The 20934-nt window shown below is 48.6% G+C and overlaps 1 protein-coding gene and 1 long non-coding RNA gene across 16 annotated transcripts in view; one reads left to right on the top strand and one right to left on the bottom strand.

The window, feature by feature from the left end:
- LOC148004186 (uncharacterized) overlaps nt 1-3074 on the bottom strand; it is a 33664-nt gene extending 30590 nt beyond the window's left edge. For 5 of the 7 annotated variants that reach the window (XR_015627307.1, XR_015627308.1, XR_015627310.1 and 2 more), the window contains exon 1: nt 2530-3074. The gene's annotated coding sequence lies outside the window, so the exon portion shown is untranslated. The remainder of the gene's footprint in view (nt 1-2529) is intronic. The other 2 variants (XR_015627311.1, XM_087564086.1) reach the window with 2 other exon arrangements.
- The window catches only part of LOC148004185 (uncharacterized), a 62648-nt gene that overhangs the window by 199 nt on the left and 41515 nt on the right, over nt 1-20934 (top strand). For 2 of the 9 annotated variants that reach the window (XR_015627318.1, XR_015627316.1), the window contains exon 1: nt 3874-4285. This is a non-coding gene — a long non-coding RNA (uncharacterized LOC148004185). Of the gene's footprint in view, nt 1-3600; nt 3711-3873; nt 4286-6780; nt 6917-6962; nt 10002-15266; nt 16907-20934 lie in introns of those variants that run through there. The other 7 variants (XR_015627319.1, XR_015627314.1, XR_015627312.1 and 4 more) reach the window with 7 other exon arrangements.

The raw sequence follows: 20934 nt of genomic DNA, 5'->3' as shown, positions 1-20934 counted from the left end.
GACAGAGCTCTCCTCGTGGGGTCTGAGTGAGGAGAAAAAGAATTGTCTCGTTAGGTGTTCAAAACAACAAATATTCCAAACGAGAACCTCAGTAGGCAGAATCTTCTAGAAGACTAGAAAGATGCTGTGTGTGTGTGTGTGTGTGTGTGTGTGTGTGTGTGTGTGTGTGTGTGCCTGTGTGCACAATACCACGTCTTGAGCTTCAATCTGTTTGGTGTCTGATGATGGATGAAGTTTAGGTAACTTTCATGGCTCCGAGCTGTATAGTGGGGGTCATGAATCTGATCTGTCAGTCAAAACGGCAGACACTGAGAGACAATGCCTGCCACACAGTAGAATGAGCCAGTGTGCGCATAAGGCTGGAGAATCTGCCCTTCGTGAACCTCCCTAGGGGCTGGCGCTACCCATCCTCGTGAGCACAAAGCCCGGGGTCTGGACCGCTGGCTCCAGTGCACCCAGGGCGAGGCTGTGCAGCTGGGCATTTTAGAAGTGTGCAGCTGCTGAACTGCTGATGAAATGTTCTGAGCAGAAGTCCTTTAGACGTATCTGATGGGAGCGGAGCCCTGCCGCAGGGTGGGTCTCCTCTGAGCCTGGGGCTGTGTGGGTTTTGGTTTTTTTTTTTTAAAGGTCTTGCATGTGATGGTGATCATGGGGTAGAAGGAAGCTGTTTGGTTAGCTTCTTGTCCTCCTCAGTAGCTGTATGGTGACACCTGCTCCTGGCTCCTGCCACCAACCCATCCCTACTCTAGTGTAATCTCCCTGCCATGGGCTAGCAGCCGCTTTCTGACACCAGGATAGCACAGGGCTACTCTCTCTATTTTCCAGCTTTGCCCACCGGGAGGCCAAACCACTAAGCTTGGCAAGGGAGACCCACAGGAGAACCAGCAGTTAAGCCAACATCTTAGATGTTGCCGATGTTGTTTTGGATTTGTTCCTTCCCCACCATGACACATTCCCCAGAAACTGTGGTGTAATTTCCTGCTCCAGAGTCACTCACACATGCTAAGCAGCCAGTGGGAGGTGGGAGTGCTCCCTGAGAGTGCTCCTAGTGTCTGCTCCTGGAACTGGTTGGGGGAGAATGTCAAGGCCAAAGCTGAGGACCAGAGCTAGAGGGTGGGTGAGGTCAGGGAGGCAGATAAAGATGGTTAAACAGTGATCAAGATAAGTCAGTTTTTTAAAATATGGACGAAGCAGTATTTTTAAAGGCCAGGTTCATTGAGAAGAATCTAGACATTGCTTTTTATTTTTAAAATGCATTGCTTTGAAATGCTTATCATGGCTGGTATATTCAGGGGTGCTGCCTAAATTTCTCATATGTGGAGGAACCCCTCACTGCTCTGCCCTAATCTTGGTCCAAGAGCATTGTGTCTCAGGAAGGCAGATGTTGACTTTGGCTTCTGGGTTTACCAAAAGTAGCAGCAGGCAAAGGGGAGGAGGGTCCCCTAGGAACCCTGCTGGGGAGTGTGTGGTATAGCCTGGGAGATCCCTCTGACTTGGGGTACCAGAGAGGTCAGGGAAACAAGACAGCTATTGCCAGACAAACAGAAAGGTTCCTAGATGCTTGGTCCCAACCCCTGGAGCTCAGTGGGCCAGAAACGAAGCTAGAGGCCAGCTCGGACTGACTGAAGACCACCTAGGTGAGGTCCTCGGGAAGCTGAGACCCAGAGTTCCCTGCACTTTCCTATCATGCCCTGCTCTGCTCTAGAGGACACTGGGATACCCCAGCTTACAAACAAGCAAGTGGAAGGTAGATGGCAAATCAAGGAAAGGCGGGAGCAGGACGCAGAACCTCTTGAGCCAAGCCAGTGGGCATGCCCCTGCCTCATCACTCCTGTGGTGCTGATGAGGAAACTGAAGCTTAGAGAAGGACTGGCCCGAGACACAAGGGCAGAGCATCTCTTCAGACCCTACTCTCTCTGCTGCTGATAGCCCTCCCTGCTCCAGGCTGCTCAGCCCCAAACTGTCACTTCCACCTTCTCCTCCCCTCTTAACTTTCCCAAAGTGAATATCATTATTAATATTATTTCCCTAATTAACACATTGGCTGAATGACAGAAAACATGCAAACAGGTTTTGCCAGAGAAACTCTGTCTGATTAAAACTGCAGCCTGTCTAATTAGATGGAGATTTCTTCATTACCTTCCCCATTTTTAGATGAGCCAACCTGCTCCCCTGCTCCTGTTCCCACTTGCCTGGAAGTTGGTTCAGCAGATGAAAACAGTTGCTGCACAAGCGTGAGGACAGGAGTTTGGATCCCTGGCACGCATGTGAATGCTCAGTGGAAACTGTGACACCCCTAAAATCCTAGCAGGAGGGAGGCAGAGACAGGCTATCCCGGAGCAGGCTAACTGGCTGAATTAATGAGCCCCGGGGTCAAGAGAGAGAAACACCTCAGTACATAAGGTAGAGAGAGCTCGAGGAAGATGCCTGACATCATCTCAGGCCTCTGCATGCATGTGCACATACATGCTAACATGTATACCTATTCCCACATGCAAAGAAGAATGATTAGGAGCCCTTACTACAAACCTGCGCTGATGAGAGCTCTTTCACATTCCCACACGGGAGTCTTCCTGAGGGAGTGTTGTCATTTCACAGATGAGAGCACTGAGGCTTCCAGGGAACAGGTCCGGAGTAGACTTTCCAAACCCAGCCCATTCCCCTCAGACATTCCTCATTCCTCTGTCCTCCTTCGTCTTTCAGTTATTAGGAAGCACAGCACAAAGTGAAGCTCCAGGACCAAGCCCAGGGTGAGGCCAGGGCTGTCCAGAGATGTCCTAAGTTGAGGTCAGCCAGAGCTGTGTGAGTGGCATCTGCAAGAGCCTCAAGAATGTGGGAGCCCAAATGAGGAGGGTGCTGGGGGACACTGTGGTGAATGAGGTCAAACACAGTTAGGGGTGGGGCTGCTGGGTGACCTGAGACAAGTAGGTCAGAGTGGGATTACTGGAAGGACATGGGCTGGTGCTCTTGTCCCTGAAGTCTGTCCCGTGAGTGTGTGAGTTACTTTTTACGTGTGTGTGTGTGTGTGTGTGTGTGTGTGTGTGTGTGTGTGTGTGTGTGTATGTCTCTGCCCTAGAGCCAGATGTAAGATCTCCACACTTTGCAGATGAGGAAACAGGCTCAGAGAGGTTGAGAAACAGGGGCAAGGTTACACAGCTTAGAACTGGCTGCCAGTTTCCTGTGGGAACAGGAACGGCTTGTTCTGGTGACTCCCAAGGCACCCAGGGCCCAGTGGGCGGTAGCTGAGAAGCTGAGGTCTGGCTCTCTCTGCAGTGGTTTGAGGCCCGTGGGCCAAGTTTACCAGGAAGCCCAAGCCCCATAGGGAGCATGATCAGAGGCGGGCAGACAAGCCTCATTAGCCGGATCCAGCGCGAGGTGCCGTCGCCATGGCAGCCAGCCTGGTGCAGACCAGGTGGTTTTTATTACCAAACTTGGAAAACTTTACGGTGGCGCCAACATTGGATCTTTATCCTGCTGTTAATAGTGTGTCTCTTATTAGCGTGTATCTCTTCCCCCTTCCTAATAACCTTTACATTTCCGAGCTGCATTTATAATTAAGTCATTAATCCCTTACTGGAATTTCTTGTTGTTTTTCATAAGCGGCAAATCAGAAGTCCGTCTGCCTGTTGAGAGCGAAGGCCCAGTGCTCCAACCTGCTCTGGGAATGTCATTCCAGTTATGGGGTCCCAGCAATGTGCTGATGTGCTCAGGTTTGAGGATGACCTGTCTCTGAGGGGGCTCAGAGCCACGCCAGGGTTCCTCTTTTACCCTCGATGGCTTCCCTGCCAAGACTTAATCTGGTTCCCAAGAGCTGTTGTCTTAGGAGAACCGTTACTGCCAGGGTAGTGGTGGGGAGGGTCAAAGGTCAGCAATGAGATCATTGAGTGAGATTACAGGTGCGGAGGTCCAGGCTATTTCAGAGGAGCAAGAAGTACATTTGTTGACCCCTGGGTCTCTGGAATGGACTGAACTATGTCCCACCCAAAATCATATGTCAGAGACTCCTTATACCTCAGAACTCGTATCTGTCCTCAGTCTTTATAGAGGTGCGGTGAAAAGAGGATGTTGAGGTAAGCCCTAATCCAGTAAGATTGTGTCCTTAGAAGAGGAGGAATATTTACACAGGAAGACACGGGAAGAAGATAACCATCTCCAAGCCCAGGAAGAAGGCCTCAGAAGACACCAGCCTGCCCACGCTTTGATCATGGACTGCAGCCTCCAGACCTGGAGGAAATTGATTTCTTCTGTCATTGACAGCCCGTGGTCCTCTGTGTCAGCAGGCCTGGTGAGTTTGAATAGACTTCTTTCTTTCCCAGTGCATGCTGGGTCCTCCATGGATCTGTTCTCGGGATCTCTGAGGGTCCAGAGAAGGAAAGCTTGATGTCTCAGCTCTGTCCCAGACCAGATTAGGGAAAGATCTGCTATAGACACTAGTGTAGGGGTAAAGGTTGCTCTGTATGCTTCCCACCAGTTCCTGACAGCCCAGGTTGGCCAGTAGAGGTGGGGCTCAGGTAGGCTATCTACTTGGAAGGTGGGCTTCCCTCTGGGTCAGCAGTTTTTAATCTGTGTGACTCCACCCCTTAGATAAACCTCTAGCTTCAAAAGTATTTAGACCGTACTTATAAAGAATCAATGAAAATAATTTTATGGTTCAAGGATCACAACATGGGGGACTGTATCAAAGGTTTGTAGTGTTAGGAAGGTCGAAAGTTGCTGCTCTAGGTGGAGGTTTCAGACCTGTGGCCAGCTTCCCAGGAAGTAGTGAGCCCCATATAGCAGGCATCAAGAACTGAGGATCAGTGTAGCTGCGAGTAGGGTTAAAAAAGGCCTGTCAGGGGGTTGGGGATTTAGCTCAGTGGTAGAGCGCTTGCCTAGCAAGCACAAGGCCCTGGGTTCAGTCCCCAGCTCCGGAAAAAAAAAAAAAAAGCCTGTCAGCCTCAGGGACACACTGATGTTCCCCACAGATGGTCTGGTATGGGAAGACCTCATCAACTGGCAGCTCCAGAGTGACTGACATGGAGACTTGCAGCCCACACCTTCCTGCCATCCCTGACTTGAGGTTTTCTCATTGCCCCACCATAGCATAGGCTGATCTTTTCAAGATGTTGCCTGAGAGTCATTAGCAGCCACTAACCACTGTTCAGGCTGCCTCCTGCTTACCCCGTGGGGGTTGTTCCAAACACTCTCTTCTGCTGTCCACCATCTTCTCCCTGTGGACCATCAGAGCATATTCTCCTGCATCTTGTTTTTCTGTCCATCCATTCACTGACCAAACACACTCATTTACACAGCATCTTCCCCGGGGATTTTTGTCCTTCTTGGTAGTCATGGAATTTGAGCACAGTGTGGAGAGCTCACCGCCTCTTCCCTCACAAAATCTAGAAAGACCTCGACATCAAATCCTCTGACTGGAAATGGCATGAAGGGAAAGTTGGGGAGGCCTGGGTGATGAGGGTGGGCCTGGAAGACTTGGAGATGGAGACGTGTAACATCACCGAGTGTCACCTAAGGCTGGAGTCAAGGCTAAGTAGGAAGGGGGAGGAGGAGAATGCCACAGACAGAACAGCCCAGGCAAAGACCCTGAGGTTCTCAAAGACACCTGAAGCACCAGAGCAGAATGAGTAGTGAAGACTGCTCGGGGAGAGGGAAAGCAGGAAGAGTCCCTGGGAGACATGGCAGAGGTGATGACTTGTATCTGAGACTGTCTGGGGCTTGTACAGAGGAGTTAGTAGGTCCCCGGAGAAGGAAGGACAGTACAACTTGTCACCACGTATAAGGGGATGGCAGTTCGCTCAAAGGTTTTGAAGTCTTCTGAGACTGTCTCTTAAGTGTGATCCTAGTGCCCAAAATCCTTTGTCCCTATACCCCTGGCTAGTCTCCAACTCCTATTCCAGTTAAAGATGGCCGTCAGCTTCTAAGTCTATGACTCTAACTTCTAAGTCTCCTGCCTCTACCATTTAAGCGCTGGGATCACAGGTGCATGTGCTGAGGGTGGGATCCAATTCTTCAAGCAGGCTTAAAAAGCACCTTGACTAACCAAATCACATCCCCAGACACTACTATTACAGTCTTTTGCTATGTCCCTCCCCTAGACGTCTTGAGTGAGAGTTACTCAGCTGTCTGTAGGCCACTCTAGCGTGAACAGCCACTTTGTTTCTCTCTCTTTATCCTCCCTGTAGCCCCCACCCCCAACACACTTCCTGAAGTCCTGTTTGTCTTGCATATATTCACAAAGGCCAGTTTGCTACTCTGTGGTTGCTGCAGTGTTTTGAGGCTGTCCTCTGCGGTGTCACCTCTAAGGCCTCTCGCAGCTCATCAACCCTCTGTTGAGAGCCCCCATATGTCAAGGCATCAAAGAAATGTGCAGTCAGCCAGCACTGAAGTCACCACGTGGGACTCTGCCCTGAAGGCAGAGAAAGCGCCTATTCTACATTATAAGTAAGAGTTGAATGTCAAGACAGCTGTCTGACTGTCACTTGAAATCAATTCCCAGTGTACCTGCAGGCCTTGCTCCTTGAGGCTCAGGCTGGGGAACTAGACTCTGGAGCCGGGAGCTGGAGGCAGGTGATGCTGGTTCCCCAGAACCCTGTCTCTCTGGTTGTACCTACTCACAAAGACTCATGCAAGCCACTATGCAGAAAACGGGCCACCCACAAGATGACCTCACTTGCTGAAAAACATCTGAGCTGACGTAGATGTGGTTTAGAATATAGGGCTATTAATATTTTTATAGATTGCGATCCGTATGCTTTCCAATTGGGGTCCATTTACTTTTACTAGGTACTAGAAGTCTGTATGTTAATCTCACTTGTCAACTTGATGACATCTGGAATCATCTGGAAGATGGGCTTCTGGGCACCCTTGCTTAGGTTAAAGACCTGTGGCTAGGATCCTGGACTGTACAAAGGATGAGAAAGTGAGCTGAGTACCAGTGTTCATTGCTCCCTGCTTCTTGACTGCAGATACAGTGTGACCAGAATCCATTGCTCTCTGCTTCCTGACTGCAGATACAGTGTTACCAGAATCCATTGGTCTCTGCTTCCTGACTGCAGATGATACTTTGTGACCCGCATCCATTGCTCTCTGCTTCCTGACTGCAGATGTAGTGTGACCAGCTGCCTCAAGCTCCTGCCACTGACTCGTGGGCCATGCTAGTGTAGTCTTCAATAGGCATATGCCCTGTGGAGTATATTGAGTGGTTGTATTTTACCTTTGCACTCTCCTGTTATTGGGCCCTTAGCTTGTTTCTGGATTGTTATGATGATAAATGAGAAGCTCTGAATATCCCCAAAGATGGACCACCGGTTGGTATCTTCTGAGTTAAAGTGTCCAAGTTAACAAAAGACTCTCATCTGGGATGTTTATTTGCCCTCTAACTGGCTTGAAGCAACTAACACGTGGATCCCTGACTTTACCGCTATAGGAACTGCCTAACTTGGGCTACCTCTCTTTCATAAAACCAGGAGTGATCACTTAAGTGTAGGTCAGGGCTAGGGAGATGGCTTAGCTGTTTAGAGCACTTGTTACTCTTCCAGAGGACCCAAGGTCGATTCTCAACATCCATATGGTGTAACTCTAGTTCCAAGGGACCCAGTGACTTCTTCTGACCTCTGTGGGCACTGCACATATGTGGTATACAAACATACATGCAGACAAAACACCCATACACACAATAACAACAACAACAAAAACAACAAATTAAACATTAAAGTTCAGGGCTTTAGAACAAACAGTGGAAATTGGCCAAAGACAGAAAGTAAACCATAAAATCAAATAAGACTTTGAACCAATATCTAAGCCCAAGCAGGGAGTTAACATAGTCACCCATGTAAGTCTCTATCTACTGTGGGGATCTTGTCCTGGTGGGATGCTCCCTCCTTAGCTATTGATGCTTGGGTAGGTTAGAATCCCCCGACCTGCTAAGATGGGGCCCTGGCACACCTTCCCTCTAGGGTGGCACACCTGCTTCTTCCTGCCCACCTGCCGACACTAGATGATCCATGCTGGGACAGATACTCACCTACTAAGTGGATCTCAGGGATCAAACCCAGGTCACCAGGCATGGCAGCAGCCTTTTACTACCAAGCCATCTTGCCAGTGCAATGCCTCGTCTTGATCATGTCAGTTCCTACTTGGCCCTGAAGGAAAAGCACAGGGGCGGCCTTCCTCCCACTTGGCAGCATGCCTTCTTCAGGTGTCAGGGGAAGCCATCCTTTCTCTCTTCACATTGGGTGTTTCTGTTATTTTTAGATCCTCTCAGATTCTTCCTCTTCCAACTCCTCCTCTTCGTGCCCTCCTCTGTTTCCTTTCCTTTCCTTTTCTTTCCTATCATTTCCTTTTCTTCCTTCCTTCCTTCCTTTTTTCCCTCCCTTCTTTCCTTCTCAGACTGACCTCCAACCTATAGTGTTCCTCTTTCTTTAGCCTCTTGAATCTTGAATGTTGGGATTACAGGCACAAGCCAGTGTGCCAGCTTGGCTTTCATTTGTTTCAGATAGAGTCTCTCATAGTCCAGGCCGGCCTTTAGTTCCATATGTAAGCTGTAAACTCCTGACTTTGCTTTGCCCAACTCCCAGTTGCTGAGACTACAGCACACAGCTCCAGGAAGAGAGTCATATATGGCACTACCTGATGCCCATTGAAGTGGAAATTTCTGGTTTCTTTGGAAACTCAGTTGTGTCACATGATGTTTTTCTGGAAGCTGTCTTGTGAGAGGATGTTTTGCTGAAGCAGACACATGAGAGGACATGTGACGTTTAGCTGGAGCAGATGCTTGAGAGGGTGTATGATGTTTGGAAAGAGTATAAATGGAACCCCACAGACAGTGAAAGGATGTTTTTACATTGTGGTACTGTGCAATGCTTCGCTGTTCTTTACTGGTGTTCAGTGGCCTTCGCTGGTCTTCTCGGGTCCTTGCTGGTCTTCGATGGTCTTTATTTCATAGAGAGAAATGCACCAAAGAACTTCGAATGGTATTTCAGCTGATTTTTGCAGATTCATTTGACTCATGCCAATTGGGCAGAGCCTTGTGGTTTCTGCTGGATCGAGCCACTGCTACTGATTCATGTTTGGTGTTTGCTATTGGACTGGACTGCTGATATCCCAGCAAAGAATAGCTGAATTGCCCCAAAGAACTACGTGTAAACAGGTTCACAACCCCCCTTTTCTATAAACCTTCTTTTCTCTACCTCTGGTGGATGGTGGGCTAGAAGGGAGGTTAAAGCATTTAAGAATCCTAAATAAAGCAGGCTTTGAAAAAAATCTAAGCCTACAGACTATGCTTGCAGCTTTGCAGTTTTAGCTTTTTCTAGGTTACATGGCCAACAGTGTCCCTTACCCCATGAAGCAGGCTTTTTAGATGTCTAGGGAGGGGATGTTGAACTCATTTGACACCTTCCCATCACAATGGGTTAGCCAAAGTGAGAGCTGGGAGCCTACAGTGCAGGTTAATGAAGGCTTCTACCCAGGAGGCCCCTTGTCTGTAAATGAAGCAGTTCTTCCCATTAACCATCACTGGCCATAAAAAGCAAAGCTGTAACAAAAGAGTGACAGGCGGAGAGGCACAGAAAGCACTCTGCATTTAGGGTCCTTTTTATTTCCATCTCCTTTGGAGATAATGTTTGTAGATCTTCCCAGATTAGTCCCCTCCTCCTCCCCTTCTTCGCCTCCTCATCCCTTCCTTCTCCCTGAATTTCCCATCTTCTTCCTCTCTTCCTTCTCTTTCCATTCCTCCTCTTCCCTCTCTTCCCCCTCCTCCTCACCTTAACCCTTTTCTGGTAGCAGGTTGCTTGTCCCCAAGATTCCACCCATCTGCCAAAGACTTGAGAGTAGGAGGCCAGTTTAACATGGGGACAAGTCAAGCAGGAGTGAACACTGCCTGAACTCTGGTCCCTCTACGTATCGCTTTAGTAGGGCCCCTTCACCTTTCTGGGTTGCTGTTGTCTCTTGTGAAATCTAGACTGATGGTATTAACAAGTCAATAATAAAATTAATGTCCAGTGCTTAAAGCCTTGCCTGACATGTAGCAGGGGTCTAATAGTTGACAAATGTTATTATAATTGGGAGCATCTTGTTCGCCACTGCAACTAGGGATATACTTCATGTTCACTTAGCATGAGTGAAGCAGTGGGTTTTGTTCCCAGCACCACTAAAGGGGGCATGGCGGCACATGCATGTAAGCCCAGCATCCCAGGGCTAGAGGCAGGTTAATCACAAGTTTGAGTTTGAGGCTACTCTGGGATACTGATGAGGCACTGTCTCAAAACACAACATTAAAAAACCCCTCCACTACTCCAGCAGTAACTGAACACTATGCACAGAGACCAACAGGTGACAGTCACTCTATTAATCCTTGGGCTTTTTACAGCAATGGGAGGAGAATCATTCTGATTCTCCTGCTCTTCATCCACATCTCTAAAATGTGAGCATCCCCCTCATACCCACTGTACAGCCTGTAGTTGGAATCCCACAAGAAGACCAATGTTAATTCCAAGCTCTGAAACACTTCATAAAGGGCAGATGGACGAGCATGGGTAGCTGCCACGGAGCCAATGTGCTCACAGAGCCGATCTTTTATCTATCCAGATGTCACTTTCACAGACCCGGGCTGCCTCTCTGTCTTCATCCATGGTCTTGGACTTGAAGACTACAGGTCAGCCGGGAATTTAAAATACAAAATGAACCTTTCAAAGTGACATTTAGTGCATTTCCAACGCTATATAACCACGACCCATGTGGCGTTCCGAAACACTCCATCACCCCTGAAGAAAACCTCCTAAGAAATCTTTCCCAGAAGAAAAACCATCGATAGTCACCAACCATATCCAGTTGTGAAATCATGCTTAAGCCAGTCACTCATGAGGGGAGTGGACTTATCTTAAATGGCCCATCAAGATCCTCCTGGCCAAACGTTCCTAAAGCCTAATCCCTGAGGCTTCTGTGTGAGGGTGTGGCAGAATGAATGAGTGGCCAGTGCAGGGTGGAGCACATGAAAGATGCCCAATAGGTGTGTCTGTGGTGGCTCCTATGTGTTGCCATCTTAACAGGATTCAGAAGACAAAGCTCACAGCACGAGTTTCTAGACTGGATTAAGTGAGGTCTGAAGACTCACTAAATGTGATGACATTCATGGGCCAGGGGTTCCTGGCCTGAATCAGAAAGATAAATGGAGCTGAGCACCAGCCGTCTCTGTGTCTCTGTGCTCCATGGCTGAGGATACTCTGAGGCCTGCGGGTGCTTGCCACAAAGACTTCCCGGCTACAATGTATCTTCAGATGATGGGCCTTCCCTCCTTAAACTGCTTGGTCAGGTATTTTGTTACAACATTGGGAAGCACAGCTAATACAGTATCTTCCTGTGTTAATGTCAGATCCTTGGGTAGGGCTCACACACTCCAGCCATTCTGACTTGCTAAAATGACAAAGCAGAAGGGATGGAACCCACCCAGTCCTCTGAGGCCAGGGACAATTTGATTATCATGGCAGAGAGAGAGGGAGAGAGAGAGAGAGAGAGAGAGAGAGAGAGAGAGAGTTAGTTCTTTGCCATCAAAGAACCGCTTACCCTCATTCCAAGGCTGCTACGAAATCAGTTATCTGCAACCTGTTCCCTTTCCAGGTTTGTATGAGCTACCAGCTTCCTCAGCTTTTCCCATCACTCCAAACTGGCTGCTCTTCTCCTTTTTTCAATGTTACTCAGAAACAGGAGAGCATATTATGTAATTTTGAGCCACCTGTTTGCAATCACATTTCCTTTTGTGGAAGGGTTTTGAAGTTGCTTCCAGGAGCTACCTAGAAATCAAACGGCAGGGCTCACACCTGCACAAGATGCTTTCCACGAGGAGGGCATCCCTCTCCTCCTCCCCACCGTGAGAACTGCTGAAATTGGGCATCATTCTTACCTTTCAGACAGCACCTTGGCCACAGAGGGCAGTGTCATGTGGGTCAACTTTGTGTGTGTGTGTGTGTGTGGTGTGCACGCAGGACCACTTGCATGTATATGCACACATGTGTGGAAGCTAGACACTGGGTACCATCCATAATTGTTCCTCACCTTACATTTTTGTTTTGACACATGTGTCTCAGTGAACCTAGAACTCATCAATAGCTAGACTGATGGCCAGTGAACTCCAGCAATCTTCCTCTCTCTGCCTCTGTAGTGGAAGGAGTCCAAACGGATGCATGCTGCTATGCCTGGCTTTTCATGTGGATGCTAGATATTCAAACTCAAGTCTTCATGCTTACTTTTATTCCCTGAGCCATCTCCCCATTCCCAACCTTTGAGAACCATCTACAAAGTTCAGGCTTGAGAACCATGCAGTCAAGATATAAAAAAAAAATAATGCTGAAAAAAATCTTGTGATGTTTTAACTATGTATATGATTGTGACTTGAGCTGCACTCAGAGCTATCCTGGGGTACATGCAGACTTAGATTTAAACATGATTGGATCCACTGCAGTGGCTCTCACAAGGGTTAATGCTTAGTTAACAAGCACCTCTCTTCCAGCATCTTCTGTGTCTCTGCAGGCATCTCAAGGGTTGTCAACTCAGGACCCATTTCACAGAGTCCCAGCTGTGTCCACTTGACAGATATGCAGGTCACAGATGTGCCCAGTCCTGTGCTTCAGAGACCTGCCCTGCAAGGGCTTCCAAAGATCTATAGCAGGACTGAGGAGATGGTTTAGTGGCTAAGAGCATGTGCTGGTTAATTTTTTGTCAACACGACACGAATTGGAGTCATTTGGGAAGCAGGAACTTTAAATGAGAAATGCCTATATCAGACCAGCTGGTAGGCAAGTCTTTGAGACTTTTTTTTAAATTAATGATTGCTACTGGAAGCTCCACCTTACTGTATGTGAAGCCATCCCTCGGTGGGTGGCCCTGGGTTATATAAGAAAGCAGGCTGAGCAAGCCAGTAAGCAGGGGTGCCTAAATGATCTCTGCTTCAGTTCCTGCTGAGTTCCTGCCTTGACTTTCCCTCCTGGTGGACTATAAGCTCTAAGACAGATAAGCCCCTCCCCAAGCTTCTTGCTTCATCTTGTCCATCACAGCAATAACAAGCACACCATGTAGTAACAGAGCACCCGCCATGTAAGCAGAACCAGAGTTCACCTCTGCACGCACAGAAAAAAAGCCAGGTAAAGCAGGGCCTGCCTGCAATCCAGGCTAGCAGAGACAGCTTGTCAGAGACAGGACAAACGGATCTCTAGAGCTTCCCGACTAGCCAGTCTAGCCAATCCTGGAGCTAAAGGTTCAGTAAGAAGCCTTGCTTCGAAACATAAAGGGGGGGGGGGGGATCAGGAAGACACCTGACTTTTTGGCCACGTGCATATGTGAACACACACACATGTGCACGCACACCCTGTCTGCAACCAGCCATTTGACCTTCCAGGCAGCTACAGTCCACAGTGCCTGGCTGGCCCAGGAACAGCAGAAAGAGCAGTGGCGTTTACTGTCAGACAATTCTCAGCTTAGATGAAAAAGACCAAACTGGCTGGAGTCTGGTCCTTTCCCCCCACTAGCCTTTCAGGGGTTCTCCCTAGGAAAGCGGGTCTTCTCCTTCCTGGCTAATTCTGCTGCTTTTTGGCTCGAATTACTTTTCCTATCTGGATACACCATGTACGTGTGATAAATCAAATGTAGCACAATGCTAAGGGCGGCTTCTAAATCAGGGGTCAGCAGCCTTCTTAAAGGACCAGATGGAAATGCTATCTACAGTTCTCTTTTTTGGGGTGCATGGTTTCTCTTTTTTGGGGTGTGTGTGTGTGTGTGTGTGTGTGTGTGTGTGTTAGCATGTGTGCACCTACGAGTGAGGGCAGAGGCCAGAGGAGGACCTCAGATGTCCTGCTCTATCACTCTCTGCCTTGTGTCTGAGTCAGGGTCTTTCACGTTGAACCTGGAGCTAGGCTGATACTGAGCAAGGGGCAAATTGGCCACACCCGGCTTTTCATTCTGATGCTGGGGATTCAAACCGAGGTTCTCCTGTTCACACAGCAAGTGTCATCACCCACAGAGCCACTTCCCCAGGCTGCAGACCGACCACATAGCTTCTTTTCCAACTAGGCCTCTCTGCCAAGGAGCCATGAAAGCAGCCACAAATGATCAGGAAACAAACAAGCCTGACATTTTCCAATAAAATTTCACCTACAGACACTCCAATTTAAATCGTATGTAATTTTCACATGTCACAGAATATTATTCTTCTGTGATATTCTTTTTCTTAAACTGTTTAAAAAGCCATTTAACAGTGATTCTTAGCTTCCAGGCCACACAAAAATAGGAGGGAGGAAGAATCCATCCATCCCTGGCCTGGAGACAGGAACTTAATTGTTCTTTGCACTTCTTAGTATATCTTAAATTTTCCATCTGAAATGTTAGGAAATTATCTTTTCTCAGCCAACTACCTATGTTTACACTTTGTTTTTGATGCTCTGTAATTAAAACCAAAGCTCTGGGCTATGAACGTTCAGTTATCCTACGCCCTGGGTGACCGCTCTGTCCTTGTTCACTGATGGGTAAGCTCCTCTCAGTGGCTTGTGCAGCTCCTGCAGGGGTGAGGTCCGACTCTAGGATGAACCTCGCTCATCCTCAGGGTCCTACTCTTCCTTCCTTCCTTCCTTCCTCCCTCCCTCCCTTCCTTCCTCCCTCCCTCCCTTCCTTCCTTCCCCAGCTCTTCCTACCTCTCTGGTGTTCATTCTAGACTACTAACAGACTTCTTGACTGGTCTGTAGTCTCCCTGGCCTGAGAGGCTCTCAGATTCATTTCTAGGAAGGCTCTGGGCCATACCTTTTGCATTCTTGTCACTGCAGAGACAGGCAGCAATGATGAAGATCTGGGGACACTGCATTATGGTCTCCTCCCCTCAAGGACCAACTCACCATCCTTCTGTCCTCTCAGATCAGCCTGCAGTTCAGGGAAGGGGTAAGATGAAGGCCCTGTGCTCCCTGCTGGGACGGGGAGAGATGGGGCTGATACCCTCCCTAGTTGGGGCAAGCACAAGATCAGACTTAAGGTAAGAGAAGCAAGGCAGCGCAGTGCATCTTACGGACAGCATGGAGGGTCTCAGGTTCATCCTAGCCCAGGTGACTGAGTGCAGTGCAGCCCAGGGCAAAGCCAGCTGTAGGCACCCAGGAGTTGTTCTGTTTCCACACTGAGACACTCCTCTCTGCTGCTGCTTTCCAAGAGCTTCTGTGCAGCTGGTACAGACACCACACAGCAGAAGTGTTATTGCCGTTACCTGTTTGACCTGGGTTCACTTTCTCCTGTCCGGGCAGGGGCCACAAACCTGCTGAGGCTAAGCAAAGCCACCGTCTCTGCCATTCGCCCGTCTCTGCCACTGCACGACAGCCATGCCACCAGTCCAGACCACTTCAGGGAATGATATCAGCTATCAGCGGAGGATCAACAGACATCTTTAGTAGCTGTGCACGTGTCTGAGGGGAGGGGAAAAATTAAGCAGAACTCAGGATGTTTTAAATCAGTGGTTCTCAACCTTCCTAATGCTGTGACCCTTTAGTCCAGTTCCTTATGTCACAGTGACCCTCCCACCATAAAATCATTTCATCACTACTTCATAACTGTAATTTTGCTACTGCTATGACTAGTAATGTAAATATATGATATGCAGGACGGTCTTAGGAGACCCCTGTGAAAGGGTCGTTCAACCCCCAAAGGGGTCACAACCCATAGATCCAATGGTTTAAATGAATTGAACCTGCCTGCCAAGATGGTCTTGCCTTCTTGGTGCGTGGAAGGGTCCCATCTGTCAGAACAGAGTACTATGTGTCAGCACCAGCCCGAGTGAGACCTGGGATGACAAGGTGCCCCTGGAGCTGAGCCAGGGGCTCAAAGGCATGTGTGCTAAGATGCTAAGAAGTCCAGAAAGGCACTGGTACAACCAGAGAGGGGCACCTTGGAGTACGGCAGTCATAGCAGCTTGGAGTCTGGAGGAACAGGTGTGAGAAGCAAGCTGCGAGCAGGTGGGATCTACACGGGGCCAGGGCTGTGGGGAAACTCCAGGCAGACAGCCGTGGGGAGGGGAACCATGGAATACGTCTGGCTAGTCCCAGATAGACATCCTTCTCTCTCAGCTTTGTGCTCAGGATCGCCCAGGGCTTAGCTGACACGGCCAAATTCACATCTATTCCCCTCAAAGGCACGTCCATGGACTCCTCCTCCCAGCAATGACACCGCCCACTGGGACTCCATATGTGGGGACATTCCATGAGGATATGACCAGAAGCAGCACAAGGCTGCTAGAAAAGTTCTTTTAAAAGCCCATGGGTTCTGTCCTGTTGTGTAAATACAGGGCTTTCCTTTTTAACCATGCAAACATAAAAATGGAATGACTCACAGGTGGACCTCTGTGAGTTCTAGGCCAGTCTGATCTACAGAGTGGGTTCCAGGATAGCCAGAGCGACACAGAGAAAACCCTGTCTTGAGGGGGGAAAAGGCATGACTCTGGGGCTATCTTTGACCACTATCCTTTACATTGATACCCAATGCCTGATACAAAACAGGGGATAAGAGTTGTTTGTATAGAGAAAGCAGCCGTCGCAAAGTCATCAAAACTCCAAACGGGCAGAGGAGACCATGCACTGGAAGTGCTTGTCTTTCAATACTGAGAAGCTGAGTTCAATTACCAGAGCCAACATGAAAAAAGGAGGGTGTACTGGTGTGTGCTCACAGCCCCACACATGCAGCTTCCTGTGGCAAGCTGCCTGGGCAACCAGCTCACCCTACTGGGTTAGTGAGAGACTCTGTCTCAAATAAAAGGTGGACAGCACCTGAAGAATGATACCAGAGGTTGACCTCTGAACCTCTACGTGCACATGCACACCTGTGTAACCACACTCAGAAACACACATGCGTGCATGTACATGAACACACAATAAAATGGGAGTGGCCAGAAAAAGAGCAAGCTGTGTTTAATTGCGCCAACTTCCCACCAGGCCCTTTAGATACCCTTCCCCCCATGGTTTTGGCTATATATTCTTTGGCTCTCCTCTGCCCAGTCAACAGTTTTGTGGTATTTTTATGGGCAGAATAGAAAAAGCAATCTGGTTTTCCACTTGGCATTGTCCTCTGCTCTTTGGTTTTCATTATGAATGTACAGGAAAGTTTCTTTCCACTCCAGAGCCCACTGCTGTTGGGTCAGGAGTGTTAAAACTCTTAGAGAATCCAGGAAATCTTCCATCGGAGCTCGTCTGCACCTGAGCTGTCAGTGCGCCGTGTCTTGGTAATTGCATATGCAAGCTCATCATGTCTCTTCCAGCAGGAAGGAGCTTCTGTTTGGGCCAGACGCCGCTTCAAGCCAGGTCCCCCATGTAGAAGCACACACAGCTGGTGACAGGAATTTCCTTACACGGGCTTCTGGCTCAAATACATTCTTGTTTCTCCTCATGATCCACAGGCAGAATCTGATTTTATTAAAAACTAAGCCAGGCCTGATGGTACAGGCCTAAAATCCCAGCTATGTAGGAAGCCGAGGCAGGAGAATAACATGTTCAAGGGCTGTGTGAAATCCAATGTTAGTTTGAGACCAAGCTGGGCAACTTAAAAATAAAAATGAAACACAGAGGGCTGGGACAAAATGCTTGTCCCACGGTGTGAGAATGTGAGTCTGAGTTCCGAGAAGTGAGTGATGCAGACCCTGGTACAACAGCGCACAGCTCTGACCTCCACTCTGGTGTACACACATACACACACATACACATGCACACACACATGCACACACACATAGGTGGGCACACACTTGCACACACACATACATGCACGTATGCATGCACACATTCACACACATATGCACACACATGCACACACACTGACTTCTGCTGCCTGGAGGCTGCAGTTAAACGTCTTCAATGATCTTGAGGGAATTGGTGACGAGGCAGTGACGGGGGACCTGTTGGCTATTCCCAACACGCTCTACCATCTCTTTGATGCAACTGCCTTTTAACAAGAAAGGAAAAGCAATCCCCTGGGACGCTGAGCATGAGAAAGGGATGGAGTAGAGGAGGGTCAGAAGAGAGACCACCCAAGGGCATGGCCTCCTGTCCTGGCCACTTATACCAGCTAGCTCTGCCCACACACCCTTGCAGAGGATGACAGGTGTAGATTCACCAACAGTCACCAATACCTGGATAAGGAACCACAAAGGTTCCCCAGGGAGGTAGCCATGAGTACCCAAGCCTGGGGCCCCCACACCACCACCATCACCCCCAAACTGTAGAGATTGGTTTCTGGGTTCATCCCTTCTTCTAAAACAGTAATGATAAGATGTTCTCACTTGGGAGAAAGATGATTAAATTTCAAATTACTCAGCTTGCCAGAGAAGATTGACACCTCCAGATCCAGGCAGGCCAGAGACCTGCTTTGCACACAGGAAGCCACCAGCCACCAATTCACCACGTTGCTGGGCGACTGAAACGGAGCAGCGTGTTTAAAACGACATTAAGGGGCGGCAAACACGGTAATGAGGGCATTTGTTATACTGTAAGGAGGTTTCCAGAACATGGAAATTACCGACACGGCGATTATGATTGTGAACTGGGTGAGGGAAATCAAATCCATCCACCCCACCCCACCCGCCCCCCTGCCTATCCTCCATCCGAGACAAGGGGGTGAAGGAAAGAGGAACAAGGGGCCTTGGCAGGGCTTTGTGAGGGAGGAGCTGGAGAGAGTTAGTAAACACTTTAATAGCACACAGAGTTCTGGTATCAGCTCAGGTTTGTGGGGGTTTTGATCAGGGCTGATTCTACAGCAGGACTGCCTTCCCCAGGGCGATCAAGAGGTGACCACAGGAGGCAAAGGCTGGTCCAACCTCGAATCTTATTTCAAAGCTGCGCCAGGATGCATTCTGGTTCTCATTTTCTTCATAATGGCTTAAAGGCAGCGAGCCGACTTCTCTGTCATCTGGGCTTGTCACCAGACTGAACTTAGAGTGGAAGCAGGTGTGTGTGTGTGTGTGTGTGTGTGTGTGTGTGTGTGTGTGTGAGAAAGAAAGTGTGTGTGTGTGTGAGAAAGAGAGTGTGTGTGTACGTGGGTGTGGGTGTGTTGTGTATGTGTGTGTATGAGTGTGTGTGTGTGTGTGAGAGAGAGAATATATTTGAATGTATGTTTGAAGTGTATATAAGAGTATATGTGTGAGTGTGTGAGTGTGTGAGTGTGTGTCAGTGTGCAGTGGAAGAGAGAGTGTGTGTGTGTAAGTGTATGTGAGCGTGTCTATGAGAGTGTGTGTATGTTTGAATGTATGTATGTGTAAGAGTGAGTGAGCACTGACATGCATGAGCATATGTGTGTGTGTGTGTAAGAGTGAGTGAGCACTGACATGCATGAGCGTGTGTGTGTGTGTGTGTAAGAGTGAGCACTGACATGCATGAGCGTGTGTGTGTGTGTGTGTGTGTGTTGCACACGCCAATATCTAAGGAGCTTATAAACAAGGTATTTTATAAAGACAGGCTGGGGTGCAGTGTGCCCTAGAAAAATGCAAGCATGGAAAGTCGGCTGTGAAGGCTAGCCCCAAAGACTGTGCTCCAGGTTGGAGCGACTGGCATTTCACTACCCAGCTAGCACACTCAGCACTTTCTGGGCTGCCTTCCCCTTGTGCAACCTTGAATCCTTTCCCAGAGGAATCGTTTCACCATCCTTGCCCCTACAGACTTTAATTTAGAATCTGGTCTGGTCTTTAGAGTCTGTTTGGTATGCCCGCTCCCCACATAGCTGCGGGTTCTCTGAGGCCCACACGATGAGGGACAAAGACTTGAGCGGTCAGAGATCTCCTAAACCTAGTCTTGTTGAAGACTCAAATCGAGAGCCAGGCATGGTGGCTCGTGCTTATAACTCCTGCACCCAAGAAGCTCAAGGCAAGAGGCTTGAGAGTTTGAGGCCAGAGTGGGCTACACAACAAGGCTCTGTCTCAGAAAGAAAAGACCAAAATTAAGAAAGATCTTAGGGGCTGAGGGGGTGGCTCAGTCAGTCAAGTGTTTGCTGTGCAAGCTTGAGGAGCTGAGTTCAAATCCCAGCACCTACACAGAGACTTTAGTCTCTGTAAACTGAGGGTAGAAGCGCAGACTTTTAATCCTATTAATCCTAGTATTTGTGAGTAAACATGAAAATCCGTGGGCTCAGTGTCCAGCCAGCCTCATCTAGTAGGAGAGTGAGCCCCAGGTCAACGAGGCCTGTTCCAAATGAAAAATAAAAGTAAATAAAATGAGAGAAAATGGGGAAAAAAGCCAAATTTAGGTTGGAACATAAAATGTTTTAACAAATTAATCAAAGTATCAAGTAACCAGTACCTAAAAGTGAACACAAAGCTGCCTTTTGTCATGTATCTATCTTTGGTGCAAGGGTTTGCAGGGCCTGGAATGGAGATAGGAAACTGAGGGAAAGAAAACAAAAACAAAAACAAAAACAACCAACCACACAAACAAACCAAACAACAACAACAACAAGAACCAAAAACCACACATGCTTTTTTGCTTAGTTTGACTTTGGCTCTGAGACAAAGCGTTTCAGCAGTGGTGGGAGGGGGATATGGTGGTGGGTGCCTGACCCCAGGAAGCCCAAACCAAACAGCCATGGAGGTCAGCCAGCCTTCACGCTCCAGGCAAGAGGGGTTTCCTTTCCTATATGCATGCATCCGGGAGGTCTCTAACAGAGAAGAATACATTGTGTGTGTGTGTTCTATGTGCACATTTCTCTGTGTGCACTCGTGCAGCTGTGTGCTTGTCTGTGGCAGACAGAGGTCAGCACCAGGTGTCTTCCCCAGCTGCCCTCCATTATTTCAAGCCTGGAGCCTGGAGTTCACAGATCCTCATAGCCCAGCTGCCAGCAATCTCCATGGAGCCTCCATTTCCCCAGACCTGGGATTGCAGATGAATACCACTGTGCCCAGCTTTTAAATGGTTTCCGGGGATCCAAACACAAGTTCTTACTCTTGTG

This window comes from Rattus norvegicus, chromosome 8 (genome assembly GCF_021556685.1).
Source record: "Rattus norvegicus strain SHRSP/BbbUtx chromosome 8, alternate assembly SHRSP_T2T, whole genome shotgun sequence".
NCBI lineage: Eukaryota > Metazoa > Chordata > Mammalia > Rodentia > Muridae > Rattus > Rattus norvegicus.
This window is presented reverse-complemented; position numbering and strand designations above follow the sequence as displayed.